This window comes from Mesoplodon bidens (assembly GCF_964165515.1).
Source record: "Mesoplodon bidens genome assembly, chromosome: 7".
Taxonomy (NCBI): Eukaryota; Metazoa; Chordata; class Mammalia; order Artiodactyla; family Ziphiidae; genus Mesoplodon; species Mesoplodon bidens.
Window position 1 is genome coordinate 63,812,450 of NC_138164.1, and position 13,984 is coordinate 63,826,433.

The following is a 13,984-nucleotide window of genomic DNA, read 5'->3' on the forward strand; positions in this document are numbered from 1 at the left end:
AGTTCATCAATCTTAAGTCCAGCCCAAACATGTTTATATATTTCTATATTTGCCATTGGCTAGATCTGACGGATCTAAATGTAAATCAGAAGTAGCCTAGTTTAGGTCAGAATAGGTACAGCGGGGTGAGAATTACCTCAAGTATAGTTGGAAAATCCTTTGGCAGAGAGTCAGAAGACTTGAGTTCCAATCCCCACCTTTAAATTTCTGTGTGATCTTTGGCAATTTCTTTTGGCTTTTTGGACCTCCGTATTCCTGTTACGTGAGGGGGTCAGATTAGATGACCTCTAAGGTTGCTTCTGGCTTTGATGTTATGTGTATCTTAAAATGTTTACTAACCTTTATCTATCCTAGATGACAAACTGATATAACAGAGAGAAAGACAGATGGACCATGTGTTACCAATGCCCCAGAGGCTCGGGGGCCTAATAATTTATAAGCAACTAATTATACTGAAGTACTAATTATTAATCAACTGAATGACTCTATAATAAATGTAGGATCACTGTGAAGTTTCAAAAGGGCCACTGGCAGGGCAATATAGTAAAAAGATGACTGGAGTTAAAATCAGACAAGTTTAAGTCCTGGCTCTGTTATTTACTAGCTATAGTCCTAACAGAACTCTCTTCACCTATGAGTTGCAAACTGTTGTTTCCTCCTGAGCAGTCAGTCTCTAGACAGACACTGGTCAAGAGGCAACCAAGGAGGGGAAGTGATTTATGTTTCTTTTTCTACAAAAAGCATAAAGATACAGTGCTAGAGTAGAAAAAAGAGAAAGAAAACACTTTTCAAGTAGCCAGTATGTACAAGGTACTTTACGTACTGAACAAAACTGGTCAGGGATTCAGAGGAGTATGTTCACCAACAACTACTTCTTTCTACTTTACCACATCTGGATTCCACAGCCACAAGTATGAATCACAGCCAAGATAATCAAAGATTTTAAGATACACATAACATCAAAGCCAGAAGCAACCTTAGAGGTCATCTAATCTGACCCCCTCACGTAACAGGAACACGGAGGTCCAAAAAGCCAAAAGAAATTGCCAAAGATCACATAGAAATTTAAAGGTGGGGATTGGAACTCAAGTCTTCTGACTCTCTGCCAAAGGATTTTCCAACTATACTTGAGGTAATTCTCACCCCGCTGTACCTATTCTAACCTAAACTAGGCTACTTCTGATTTACATTTAGATCCGTCAGATCTAGCCAATGGCAAATATAGAAATATATAAACATGTTTGGGCTGGACTTAAGATTGATATTTACTAAATGTCTGCCACGAACTAAGCAACAGAGAAGATAAATAATTTCTTGGTCCTCAAATCAGCCATGTGAAAGTTATGTACACCTTTTACTGCAGTTGCAGGCTCTTCATTCAAGTACAATTCGAATAAATAATTTTTAATGAGTACTTACTTGTAAGGTGCTATGCCAGAAACTAGGGATATAGAGATAAATAAATGAATATGTTCCCAACTCTAGAGGTTCTCACGGTCTAGTAAGCAAGATAGACAGGAACTAGAAAACCATAATGTCAGGCCAATTGTGAACAGTGCTGTAGAACAGTACAAGCAGTAAAATGTCAGAAGAAACAGAAAGGAAAGACTATATTAAACCGAGGTCATCAGTGAGGCTTCACAGAAGAAGTGGTGTTAAGAGTAGGGGCTTAGGAGAATGCCCTGGTGATCCAGTGGTTAGGACTCCACACTTCCACTGCGGGGGGCATGGGTTCCATCCCTGGTTGGGAAACTAAGATCCCACATGCTGCGCAGTGCAGCCAAAAAAAAAAAAGAGTAGGGGCTTAAAGAATAAATAGGTCAGACTAGTGGTCTTTGACTCTGGACTATTAGAATTCCCTAGGAACTTTTTAAAACACCAGATGAAGTACTTAAGAGAGCTTTTTAAAACACTAGATGAAGTACTTAAGAGAGGAAGTATACTAATATCTGCAATTTACTTTGAAATGCATTTTTTAAAAGTAAGATACATTAATGGATGAACATAGGGATGTGATATAATATACATGTTAATATATAATATATAATGGATGTGATAAAGCAAGTTAACATGAAAATGTTAATGGTAGAAAAATCTACATGGCGATTACACAGTTATTCACTATAAAATTCTTTCAACTTTGCTGTATGTTTCAGATTTTCCTAATTAAAAAGTGGGGGCAGCGGGGGTGGGGGGGAATACCACTGCTTTAACTCTGATTTTAATTGGTCTGGGATAGGCCCAGGCATTGGTATATTACCTTGACCAAGGAAAACAGACAATAAAATGAATGATTTTGACAGAGAACGATGACGGCAAATATATCCCAGACCATAGGAATAACATGCGTGAGAGTACAGTGTGGTAGAACGCAACATGAAGGTGAAAAAGTAGGACACAGCAATCACAGAGGACCTTTCATTTTCTGCAACACATACAGCGCTAGTCAGAAAAATGGTCCTTTCTAAGCAGTTCTAGATCTGTACAATGAATGTCCCATGTTAAAAATAAAAGATGACGCTGTTGATTAAAAAAGGCTGATGTATGACAATGAGAAAAGAAGTGTTGCCTGGAGGAGGGGACCAGCTGCTATCCATCTGCACTGACGACTCTGTGGTGCCTTGAGCTCACACAATGGGACTTGGAATTTAGGAGAGTTCTCTAAATTGCCTAACAAAGTTGCTAAAATTCTTTTAAGAGTATCCCCATTGAAACTCCTGGACTAACCGTCTTTACAAACAGGGTTTCAGCCATCACCTGGGGATGATATTTTAATAACCACTAACATTAATGGAGTTTACAAGAAAGCCTGGAAATCTATTTGGTTGGTATCATTTTTCTCATTCATTCATGTAAATATTTATTCATCACCTACTGTTTGCCAGACTGTGTTAGGTGCTGGGGATAAAAGAGTGAACAAATCAGAAGAAGCAAAATCTCAGAGATGCTGCCAGCCACCCAGGGTCACACAGCTAGTGGAGAGCAGAGGCAGGAACCTGAGATGAAGTCTGTGTGACTGCAGAATCACCTCTCTTTCCACTACACCATACCTCACTGTTCACTCTAGAGGCAAAGGAATGGACTAGATAACCTTTAATATTACCTCAGGCCATTATTTAAATGAAGATGGGGAAGGAAAAAAGAAATAAAACCTATCTCATGTATTAATCACATTTCTCAGTTCCAACAACTCAGAGCTGCTAAGACTGGCATGCTCAACACTCCACCCAAGACTGGGGAGTACTGCATGCCCTTGACACCTGGTTATGAGAATCTGATCTTTAATTAAATTGTGCCAGGAGGTTTTCTTTGGCAGAAGCCTGGAATGCTACAGTCTTGAATTTGCTGAGGGATGTCCTTCTGACAAGTCAAAGACATTCCCACTATGCAGCCTCCAGCCACTCGCACTGGTTTAGCAACAAGAAAGCAACTGCTGAGGTAGCAGGGAGGAAAACTGGAAGCTCTTTCTGAGCTGTTAGGAAAGCTACTTTAATTTTTGACCCTCAGTTCCCTCTTTTTTATCCTTTTTTTTTTTTTTCTGCGGTACGCGGGCCTCTCACCGCTGCAGCCTCTCCCGTTGCGGAGCACAGGCTCCGGACGCGCAGGCTCAGCGGCCATGGCTCACAGGCCCAGCCGCTCCGCGGCATGTGGGATCTTCCCGGACCGGGGCACGAACCCGTAGTTCCCTGCATCGGCAGGCGGACTCTCAACCACTGCGCCACAAGGGAAGGACAGTTTCCTCTTTTTTAAAATACAAATAGGATTGTCTATTTTACAGAGCTATCATGAGAGTTGAAAAGCATATATGAAAGCTCCTAGCATGCTGCCTGACACAAAATAGATGTTCAAAAAACACCTGTTCTCGGGCTTCCCCAGTGGCGCAGTGGTTGAGAGTCCGCCTGCCGATGCAGGAGACACGGGTTCGTGCCCCGGTCCGGGAAGATCCCACATGCCGCGGAGCAGCTGGGTCCGTGAGCCATGGCCTCTGAGCCTGCGCGTCCGGAGCCTGTGCTCCGCAACGGGAGAGGCCACAACAGTGAGAGGCCCGTGTATTGCAAAAAAAAAACACCTGTTCTCATCCCCCACTCATCTATCCAGTTTCATCTCTTCTATCTCTAAACTTGTCATTCCAACCCAATCTGCTTTCAGGCTACTGCCTTTGCCCACACTGTTCTCTCTGCCTAAAATGTCCCAACTTGTCTGCCAAGAAAACTCCTACTCATTCTTCAAGACCCGGCTTGACTCACTTCCTCTACAAAACATTCACACAGCCCTCCTATTTCTACCTTGCCCCAAATTTAATAGCATTTTATACATAATTCTAGGGAGCAGGTTCCATATTTCATGATATCAACCTCACCAGACCATGAACAACTCAAGGGACAAAACTAAGTCTGATTAATGTCTATGTCCCCGAGTCCCACCCAGCATAGACCTGGCACAACTAGGTAATTAGTAACGGTTTACTGACTAAACGGCAGCCTGGTTTAGAGAAGAAAAACACAGGAGTTGGAAGGATCTTGAAAAATCAGCTAGTTCCAAATCTTTATTTCATAGTTCTAACATGAAACCCATAAGGGTATGCAACTTAGCTAAGATCACTCAATGAAATAGAATACCTGGAAAACTTCCTACATTGGAGAGGTATGAGAGGCAGCAAAGTGAAATGGAAAAGGCAGAGAAATTTGGAGTCAGAGACTTAAATTAACTTACGCTGATCCTATACCTTCACCCTCTCCTCCCCCTACCAATAATACTACACATCTTCCTCACCCCTGTCACCCCTGCAGATAGTCACTAGAGTGACTCACAGAAACCAGCACCAAATGTCTTATAATCCTCCTCCTACCATCTTGGGAAATCCCTGACCTGTATCCCCCGTTGAGCTATTCCCAATAGTTAAGGGAAAAATTGAAATTTAAGCTTCAAACCTCCAGCCCTCCCCATGGATGGCCTGAACTGAGAAAATAATCACTAAAACCTGAGGCTCATACAATCTGAGAGCTGAAGGAACCAATAAGGTGATCTAGTTTAACCTCCCAAGAAACACTGGAATCTATTCTGCTGTCTCCTAGATGGATGATCTTCCAGTCAATCTGCCTGAACATATCCTATGATTTCCCACACTGCCACATGCTGCCTCAAAGGAACATATTCTCTTGGAAGTATTAGGAACAACAGAATGAAAATAGACTGTCCTCTCTCCTTTAAAAGAGAATCACGACTAATTTAATCAAGCTTCCAGTGTCCATGTACTTCAGACAGCCTTGACCACCCAAACTCTCATACCCAACCTTTTCTGTATGTCCTCTAATCTGACCAAATTCCTCAACCCTTTCCTGACTCTGGATCCCTCCCACTATTTCCTCTGGAACTTCCCATTTGTCATGGGCTCATTCCCCTTGCCTCTTTGCCTTAAAAGAAATTTGGTTATCTCCTGAGAAAGAGACTTCTCTAGCAGCTCTCTCAACTGAAGGCTGTTTTCTCTCTTACACCCAACCTATCAGTGTGGTCCTTAATTTTCAGTGCCATTACCAAACCACTCCTTTTTCTTCCTCTTGTAAAACCTCTGTTCCTTTGAGTAGCCTCCACTGGCTGCTATCACACTCCCTTGCTGCCTAATACCTACTTCCTGGACACTCCACCCAAAGGTCCTTAGATCAGTGTTCTTCTGTACCCTTCCAGTTAACATTCTAGGTGATTCAACAGACACAATGATGACACTTCCAACACTCTGGCTATCTCATTTGCTCACCTATAGTCCAAGTTAACCAATACTCCCATGATCACACCCTGGACCTTATCCTCAAAATGTTCATTGACACCAATATCTAGAGAGAATCATATATACTCCAAACACAACCTCCTATCCATGTAGCTCACTTGTTCAAGAACTTCCACTACAATTCCCAGACTTTATTTTGAGCTCCAATCCACTATCGGTTAGTCCCCACTACCGTCACTTCCTTTTTTCCCTAAACATAGTCCAGCAAAATCACTTAAACATCAAAAACCATCAACCCGGGCTTCCCTGGTGGCGCAGTGGTTGAGAGTCCGCCTGCCGATGCAGGGGACGCAGGTTTGTGCCCCAGTCCGGGAGGACCCCACATGCCGCGGAGTGGCTAGGCCCGTGAGCCATGGCCGCTGAGCCTGCGCTTCCGGAGCCTGTGCTCTGCAACGGGAGAGGCCACAACAGTGAGAGGCCCGCGTACCGCAAAAAAAAAAAAAAACCCATCAACCCTCTAAAATTCAACAACAAAAAAACCAAAAAACCCAATTCAAATATGGGCTAAGGATTTGGATAGACATTTCTCCAAAGAAGATACATGAATGGCCAATAAGCACATAAAAAGATGCTCAACATCACTAGCGAAATGCAAGCCAAAACTACGAGACACCACCTTATACCCTTAGGATGGTTACTATCAAAAAACCCCCAGAAAACAACAAGTGTTGGTGAGGATGTGGAGAAACTGGAACCCTTATGAATTACTGGTAGAAATATAAGATGGTACAGCCACTATGGAAAACAGTAGAGTGAACAGTTCCTCAAAAAATTAAAAATATTACAGAATTACCATATGATCCAGCAGTTCTACTTCTGGGGTATATACCCCAAATTATTGAAAGCAGGGTCTGTAAGAGCTATCTGTACACCCATGCTCATAACAGTACGAACAATAAACTATTGGCTAAGGGAGGGGGTGAATGAGAGGCCCAGTTGATGCTCATTTTAGGAAGGTAAATCTGATAAAAAAACAAAAACAAGAAAAATCAACCCCCTTGCCTTCTCTCCCTTTCCAAAATTCAATTGGCAAAATCCCAGCTTTGGGATGGTTGAGCTCCAAACTGTCTCTATACTGAAAGAGCTGAGTATCCTAGAGAACATTACCTGGTTGACTGCTTTAGCTTGAAAATTATGAGGCTCTCCCTACTTATGATTACCTTGCCTCAAATGAGCATCAACTGGGCTTCTCATTTACCCCTTCCCTTAGCCAATGAGCCAACTTTCAATGAGAAAACAGAAATCCTTGCAAAAGAACTCTATCTTCCCACTCCTAAATCTGTATGCTTCCCTGCACTGTACCACCCAGTTGCAATGAAGGAGGTGACCCTTCTCCCATCAAAAGCCATCCTCTCATTCTCTCTTCTCCCTCTACTCCTTTGCTTGTACTCCCTCCTCTCACCTGGAATGATCTCCTCCTTCAGCAGCTACATTAATCAATCAATCTCTCTCTCTCTCTCTCTCACACACACACACACACACACACACACACACACACACACATATTCAGTCATTCCACAAACACTTATTTAGCATCTACAGTGTACCAATACTAATCTAGCTGAACAGGACCAAGTCCCTGTGTTCATGAACTTTATGGATTAGTAAGAGAAGCAAAGAAATAAGCAAATAAATATACAATGTCAAGTCCATAATAAAAATTAAAGAGTAGTTCGTGTGAATATGAAGGGACACGGATGGGGATGGTACATAAGATAGTGATCAGGAAAAATCTGCTATGGAGAGGAAAGAATTAGAAAGGCGAAGCATGAGAGGAAAGGGATTAGAAAGGGGAGCAGTAAGAAGGGAGAAAGTGGGGATGGGAGAAAAGGTGGGTAGGGGGCAGGGCAGGAAAAATGATCAGGAGTAGGAAGTAGAAAGAAAAGTGGGGAGAAGATGATAAGGGGGTAGAGTCACAGAAAAAATGGGGGGAGGAAGGCAGTCCAAAATAATCAAGGTAGGTTAGTATCAGGCCTGACATGTGTTTCTTGGTTTCAGATGATCAAAAAGGAAAGAATTATAGTGATTAAGACATTACACAGCCTCAAGGTCTGTCATTAGCTTGACAGAGTAAGGAGGAAGCTCCAGAGAAGACAGCCGAGTTTAAAGCAGCTTTATGCCCAAGTATCAAACAATTGGCCAGTTTGGAGAAAAACCATTAATATACCTTGATCTGCTTCTTCCCAACCCCATCTCCCTACACCCAATATACCCACACTCAACACTAAAATAATCAGCATTCTCAACCTCTGCCTCGTCTGTGAAGTCACTGGGTCCTGAGCAGCCCAGTAAGATGTCATTCAAAAGACTGGCTGGAAGACAGGGTACCAAGGTCTGTTTCCCAAGTTTACCTATCTCCTACAGTGTTGAGGGGGACATTTCTGTAGTCCATTCTAGGGCTTTTACCAACTCACCTGTCCAAAAGGCAGTTTGACAGCCTGAAAATGCCAGAGTCACAAACAAAATGTCAAGCCCTTCATTGCACAGATAAGGAAACTGAGGCCCCACAGAGGCTGCCTGAACAGGACCAGCCCTCCCACCCCACCCCAGGTCTCCCAGCTCTCAGTTTACTCCACCTCTTAACAAGTCACTTATAGTGCAATGCCCCTCCCCAGCACCCAAGAGAAAAGCCCCCATGGTCCCAGTAGGCCATCCGCTAATCCAAGGCTGAGGAAAGCATCACCCTAGCCGCCAAGCAGAAGGGTGCTTGCAAAGGGGCAAGGCTCCTGAGGCAGAACAAGTTCCCCCAAAACCAGCTTCCCCTTCACACCCTTCCCTAGCCAGAGCTCTGATTCCAGTGCTGGCCTAGGCCTGGGTGGGCTCATCTGGGGGTTCCACCCTAAACCCCTTCTCTCACTTAGGGTCTCTTAAAGGAAGAGACCCTAAATCTACCGGACCCGCGTCACCACTCCCCGGAAGCCAGCAGAGACGTGTCCCCCCCCACCCCCGCCCGCCCCAGCACCGCGCAGCTGAGCGCGCCCCAGGGTGGGCCAGCATTACCTGGTGGCGGGAGATGGCCCCGGCATCTCTGCCTACGGTTTTTGTAGCAGAGCCGCACCTCCCTCACGCCTGGCCGGGCGCGCAACACCCTGGGCTCCACCCAGGTGGCTCTACTTGGCTGGGGCCGGGCTCCCAGCAGCTCGGCCGCCCCAGCTCTGGCTCCGGGGCGCAGCACGCTCCCGCCCTCGCAGGGCGCAGCGAAAGCTCTGCTCCAGGGTTGGCGAAGCAGAAGGGGCGGGGAAATAAGGGAGGGAAGGAGGCGGGAGAAAACCGCGCTTCTCCTTTCTGCAAAGAGGCTCTGAGGAAAGGCGGGGAGACTACTACCTTGCCACCCTCTCAGCTATTCTCCCCAACCTAGTCTTCAGCAGGGGGTAATTTCTCAGTGAATCCAGGCTTTCCAGGGACTGCCAGAGCTTCCTGGGTGGGCCCCAGAGTCAAGGAAGAGAACCAGAGCTCCCCTGTGCCTTAGTTTCTCCAGCTGGGTCTGGACTCCAGGACAACTCAAATCAAACCTAGCATTCTATCAGATTAGGCTTCAAGGAAAGAAATGCACCCACCCACCGCCTCCAACAAAGGTGTCAGGTTCTAATTCTAATGCCCTAGGGAAAACACTGGGTGGATGCTTATAGCTGCTTCTAAGCAAAGAAAGCTCAGCAGCAGCTACCATTTATTAAGTGCTGTTGTGTACCAGGTACTTTACAAAATCTTATGTCTATCTCACCACAACCTTATGAAGTAGACACACTACCAATTCACGTGTCAAAACTGAGTTCCAGGAAGAATACGGTTTTGTACAATAAGAATTTCTTATACACATATTGTGAATCAGGCATTGTAAAGGGCCCTGAGCAGAATAATACAGAATATTTACCAACACTGGCCAGACCCCCTAAATACTAGAAGTGCCCCCCAATAATTGAAACAATAAAAAAACACCTTCACACATTTCCAAATGCTCCGTAGGACGTAAAATTCCCTCGTCAACTACCACTCTATGTCTTGCTCTTGAGAGAGATGTCAGGAGTCAGATTATGCAGGGTCTCTTGTGGGTCATAACTAGGAGTCTGGGTTTTGTTCTAGGTTTTAGCAATGGGAAAGCTTTGGAAGGTTTTAAGCAGAATGACAAGGTCTAATCTATATTTTTTAAAAATCGCTGACTGCCGAATGGAGAACAGAGGGGAGAGTTATGGAAATAAGACAAGTCAGTAGATTCTTTCAGAACTCCAGGCAAAAGAAGACGGTAATGATTTAGAATAACATATTGGAAGAAGAGATGAGAAGAAACAAGAATATTCTAAACATACAGCTTGGAAGAAGCAGCAGCCGAACTCGGTAAAAGACAGGATGTGATGAGTGAGAGAGGGCAGTGACTTCCCCAAGACCACACAGCTGGTAAATGACTGAGTCATTCCAACTTTGGTCTGACTCCTAAGCCTATGCTTTATTTCTCTCTGCCATGTCAGTCATCTTTGTATTGACTACCATATCCCTCTCCCTACAGCCTGGCAAAGAGCAGGTAACCAGCATTATGTCTGATCAATAATTTAAATGTACTAGAGAGAAATTTTCCCTGACAGATGTCTACACCTCCATTTGATATGCCCAAAGTAATCTAATTGCAGAAGGATGTAGAGGAAGAACTCCAGGAGGACAGAAAGAGCTCTTCTGTTAAGTATTTTTCACCTTTCCCAGACCCTGAGTACTTGTGCTATTCCAACTATCAGAGTCTCAAATTTGGTAGAGGAGACAGGAAATTTCTTGGCGATCCCCGTGCCCACACAGAGAATCGGTCAGTGATACAGACTGCAGGGATCTGCTGCACTCTGAGAACTCAGCTTCAAAGTAGTTTTAGGATGTTCTTTTGGGCCCACACCCTTGTCCTTCAGCTTATGAATGAGAGGAGAACCAAAAAGAGTCCGCAGTCTTGGACAGAGTGTTTCAAAGTAATCATCAATAATCATAACATCTGACCTTACCCAACTTCCCATCCCATGTAGCATTTGCTCTTACAGATAGGCTCTGCTGGAATATGCAGGAACAGAAAGCTCATCTGCGATGAGCACTATGAGACAGTGCTTCCTAATATTCAGCCAGGTGCCTCTCTGTAAACTTCCAATTCTGGCCACTAGAGCACTCAGAAAACGTCCTTCAACGCCAAATCATATTAAAGGCTTTCAGATATGTGTATATGGTGATCTATCAAGGCCATGCACATTTTCTCTTCTCCAGAATAAACACACTCAGTTCTTTTAATCATTTGTTCATTCAATAACTATTTAAGCATCTTGTACAAGCCACCAGAGACATACACACCATCGAACAGGACTACACCTTCAAGAAGTTTATGGTTTGAGTATGGCGGTTTTTAACTCGCCCTGTGTATCAATATTACCAGGGAAGTTTTAAAAATATATACTGAAGTCCTAGCAGAGATTCTGACTCAACTGGTCTGGGATGTAGCCTAGGCAACGTATCTGATCAATATAACTATAGCTACATATAGATATCTATCAGAGGACTAACACTACCTGATTTCAAGACTTACTATAAAGCTACAGTGATAAAGGTGGTGTGTTATTGGCGAAAAGACAGACAGATATATCAGTGGAACAGAATAGAGACCCTAAATAGACATACACAAATATAGTCAACTGATACTTGACAAATGAGCAAAGGAAATTCAATGGAGAAAGAACATTCTTTTCAATGAATGGTGTGAGAACAACCTGACATCCACCTGCAAAAAAATTTAGACACAGACTTCACACTTTTCACAAAAATTAGCTCAAAATGTATCCACAGACCTTAATGTAAAATGCAAAACTATAAAATGACTAGAAGATAACAAAAGAGAAAACCTAGATGACCTTAGATTGGGTGATGGCTTTTTAGATACAACAACAAAACCACAATCCATAAAAGAAAAGGTTGATAACTTGGACTTATTTAAAAATTATAGCTTCTGTTCTGCCAAAGACAGTATTAACAGAATGAAAAGACAAGTCATAGACTTGGGAAAATATTACCAAAACACACATTTGATAAAGGACTTATATTCCAAATATACAAAGAACTCTTAAAACTCAACAATAAGAAAACTAACAACCCAATCAAAAAATGGACAAAAAAAATCTGGACAGACACCACACCAAAGAAGATATAGAGATGGCAAATAAGCACATGAAAAGATAATCAACATCATATGTCATTAGGGACTTGCAAATTAAAACACAACAAAATACCACTACTTACCTATTAGAAACGGCTAAAACCCAAAAGAGTGATAACACCAAATTTGGTGAGGATGTGCAGCAACAAGAATTCTCATTCACTACTGAGGGAATGCAAAATAGTACAGCCACTTTGAGAGACAGTTTGGCAGTTTCTTATAAAGCTAAATATAGGCTTACCATACAATCTAGCAATTGCACTCCTAGGTATTTATCCAAATGAGTTGAAAAACCTGTCCACAAATATTTATTGCAGCCATACTCATAATTGCCAAAATTCAGAAGTAACCAAGATATTCTTCAATAGATGAATGTATAGACAAGCATCCATACAATGCGTATTACTCATCAATAAAAGAAATGAACTATCAAGCCATGAAGACCTAGAAAAACCCCAAATGTATACGGCTAAGTGAAAGAAAGCTAGTCTGAAAAGGTTGACTTCAATTATATAATATTCAGTAAAAGGAAAAACTACAGAAGCAGCAAAAAGATCAGTGGTTGCCAGGGGCTAAGAAAGTGGGGGCAGGGATGAACAGATGAAACATAGGGCTTTTTTTTTTTTTTTTTCTGACTGTGCAGCACAGCATGAGGGATCTTAGTTCCCCAACTAGGGATGGAACCCATGCCCCCTGCAGTGGAAGCTCGGAGTCGTAACCACTGGACCACCAGGGAAGTCCCCACAGGGCATTTTTAAGATGGTAAAACTATTCTGTATGATACTATAATGGTGGATACCTGATATGATGCATTTGTCAAAACCCATAGAAATATACAACACAAAGACCTTTAGTTAATAATAATGTATCAATACCGATTCATCAATTGTACCCACTGATACAAGATGTTAATAGAGGAAGTGCTGGGAGGAGTGGGAGAGATGGAGTACATGGGAGGTGTGTGTACTTCCTGGTCAATTTTTCTATAAGCCTAAAACTGCTCGAAAAATAGTCTATTAAAATAAAATAAAAAATAAAGGGCAAGTATCAAACAAACAAAAAAAGACATATAAGATAAACCTCAGTTTCTTTTTCATTAGATTCATTAGACCTAAAATTACTCTGTCAAATTACTGTAAAAGTTTCTAAACTCCCTCAATTTCTATGCTTACCTCATTGCAGACTGGGAACAGTTCAAACTCTACTTTGGGTGATCTGGGCACCTTTTACTAAACACAGTCCTGTTTGCAATGACCCTCTTACTGCCTGGTACCCTATGGGAAAGGTGATAGTCTAAGTGCCGTCTACCCCCTACAGAACGTAGTTGGACTATCACCTCCATTAATTATACTTTGTACTTCTAATAATTCAGTCTGAAGCTGCACTAGCTTTTTAGTCACTGCAGTGCCTTTGGCTGACCCTGGCCTTAGGCAGCCAAAACCACAATTTTCATAAGAATAGCATCAGGCTAGGTCTCCTCTAGGCTCCCCATATTTTGCCATTTCTTTCAGACTTAAAATATAGAACTTCACTGCCATCCACCTTAAATTTCATCTTTTTTGGCTTCAACCCACCTTTTCAAGCTCACTCACTCTCGCTCGCTCATTCTCTCTCTCTCTGTCTGTCTCACTCTGTGCCATCTAGCATAGTAGTTTTTCCTTCCAGTCTTTATCACCTGCAAATCTAGTAAGTATTCTATCTCGTCAAACGTCTACCATGTGCCCTTGCCTGTACTTGGTTACAGGGATTAAAGATGACCTAGAAATGGCCTATGACTCCAGGAATCACCACTAATAAGGGAGAGTGGCATACATAAAACTGTAAAAGGTACTGCACTAGAAAACTGAATAAACAAAATAAACAGGATAAGATGGAAGAAACTACAAAACATGTATCATATAGTATAAGGCAGGACCACTAATGTCTTTAGCAAGGAAGATCAAATTCAGGCATCTTCTATTCTAGATTTCAGTTCTCAAAAACCAGATGCTGGGGACTTCCCTGGTGGCGCAGTGGTTGAGAGTCCGCCT

General features: G+C 42.8%; 1 protein-coding gene across 12 annotated transcripts in view; it reads right to left on the bottom strand.

Moving 5' to 3' along the window:
* Window positions 1-13,984, bottom strand: part of PAK1 (p21 (RAC1) activated kinase 1) — a 236,681-nt gene that overhangs the window by 69,173 nt on the left and 153,524 nt on the right. For 3 of the 12 annotated variants that reach the window (XM_081241105.1, XM_081241104.1, XM_081241106.1), the window contains exon 1: window positions 8,786-8,968. The exons of the other annotated variants lie outside the window; for them this stretch is intronic. The gene's annotated coding sequence lies outside the window, so the exon portion shown is untranslated. Of the gene's footprint in view, window positions 1-8,785; window positions 8,969-13,984 lie in introns of those variants that run through there. 12 annotated transcript variants of the gene reach the window in all.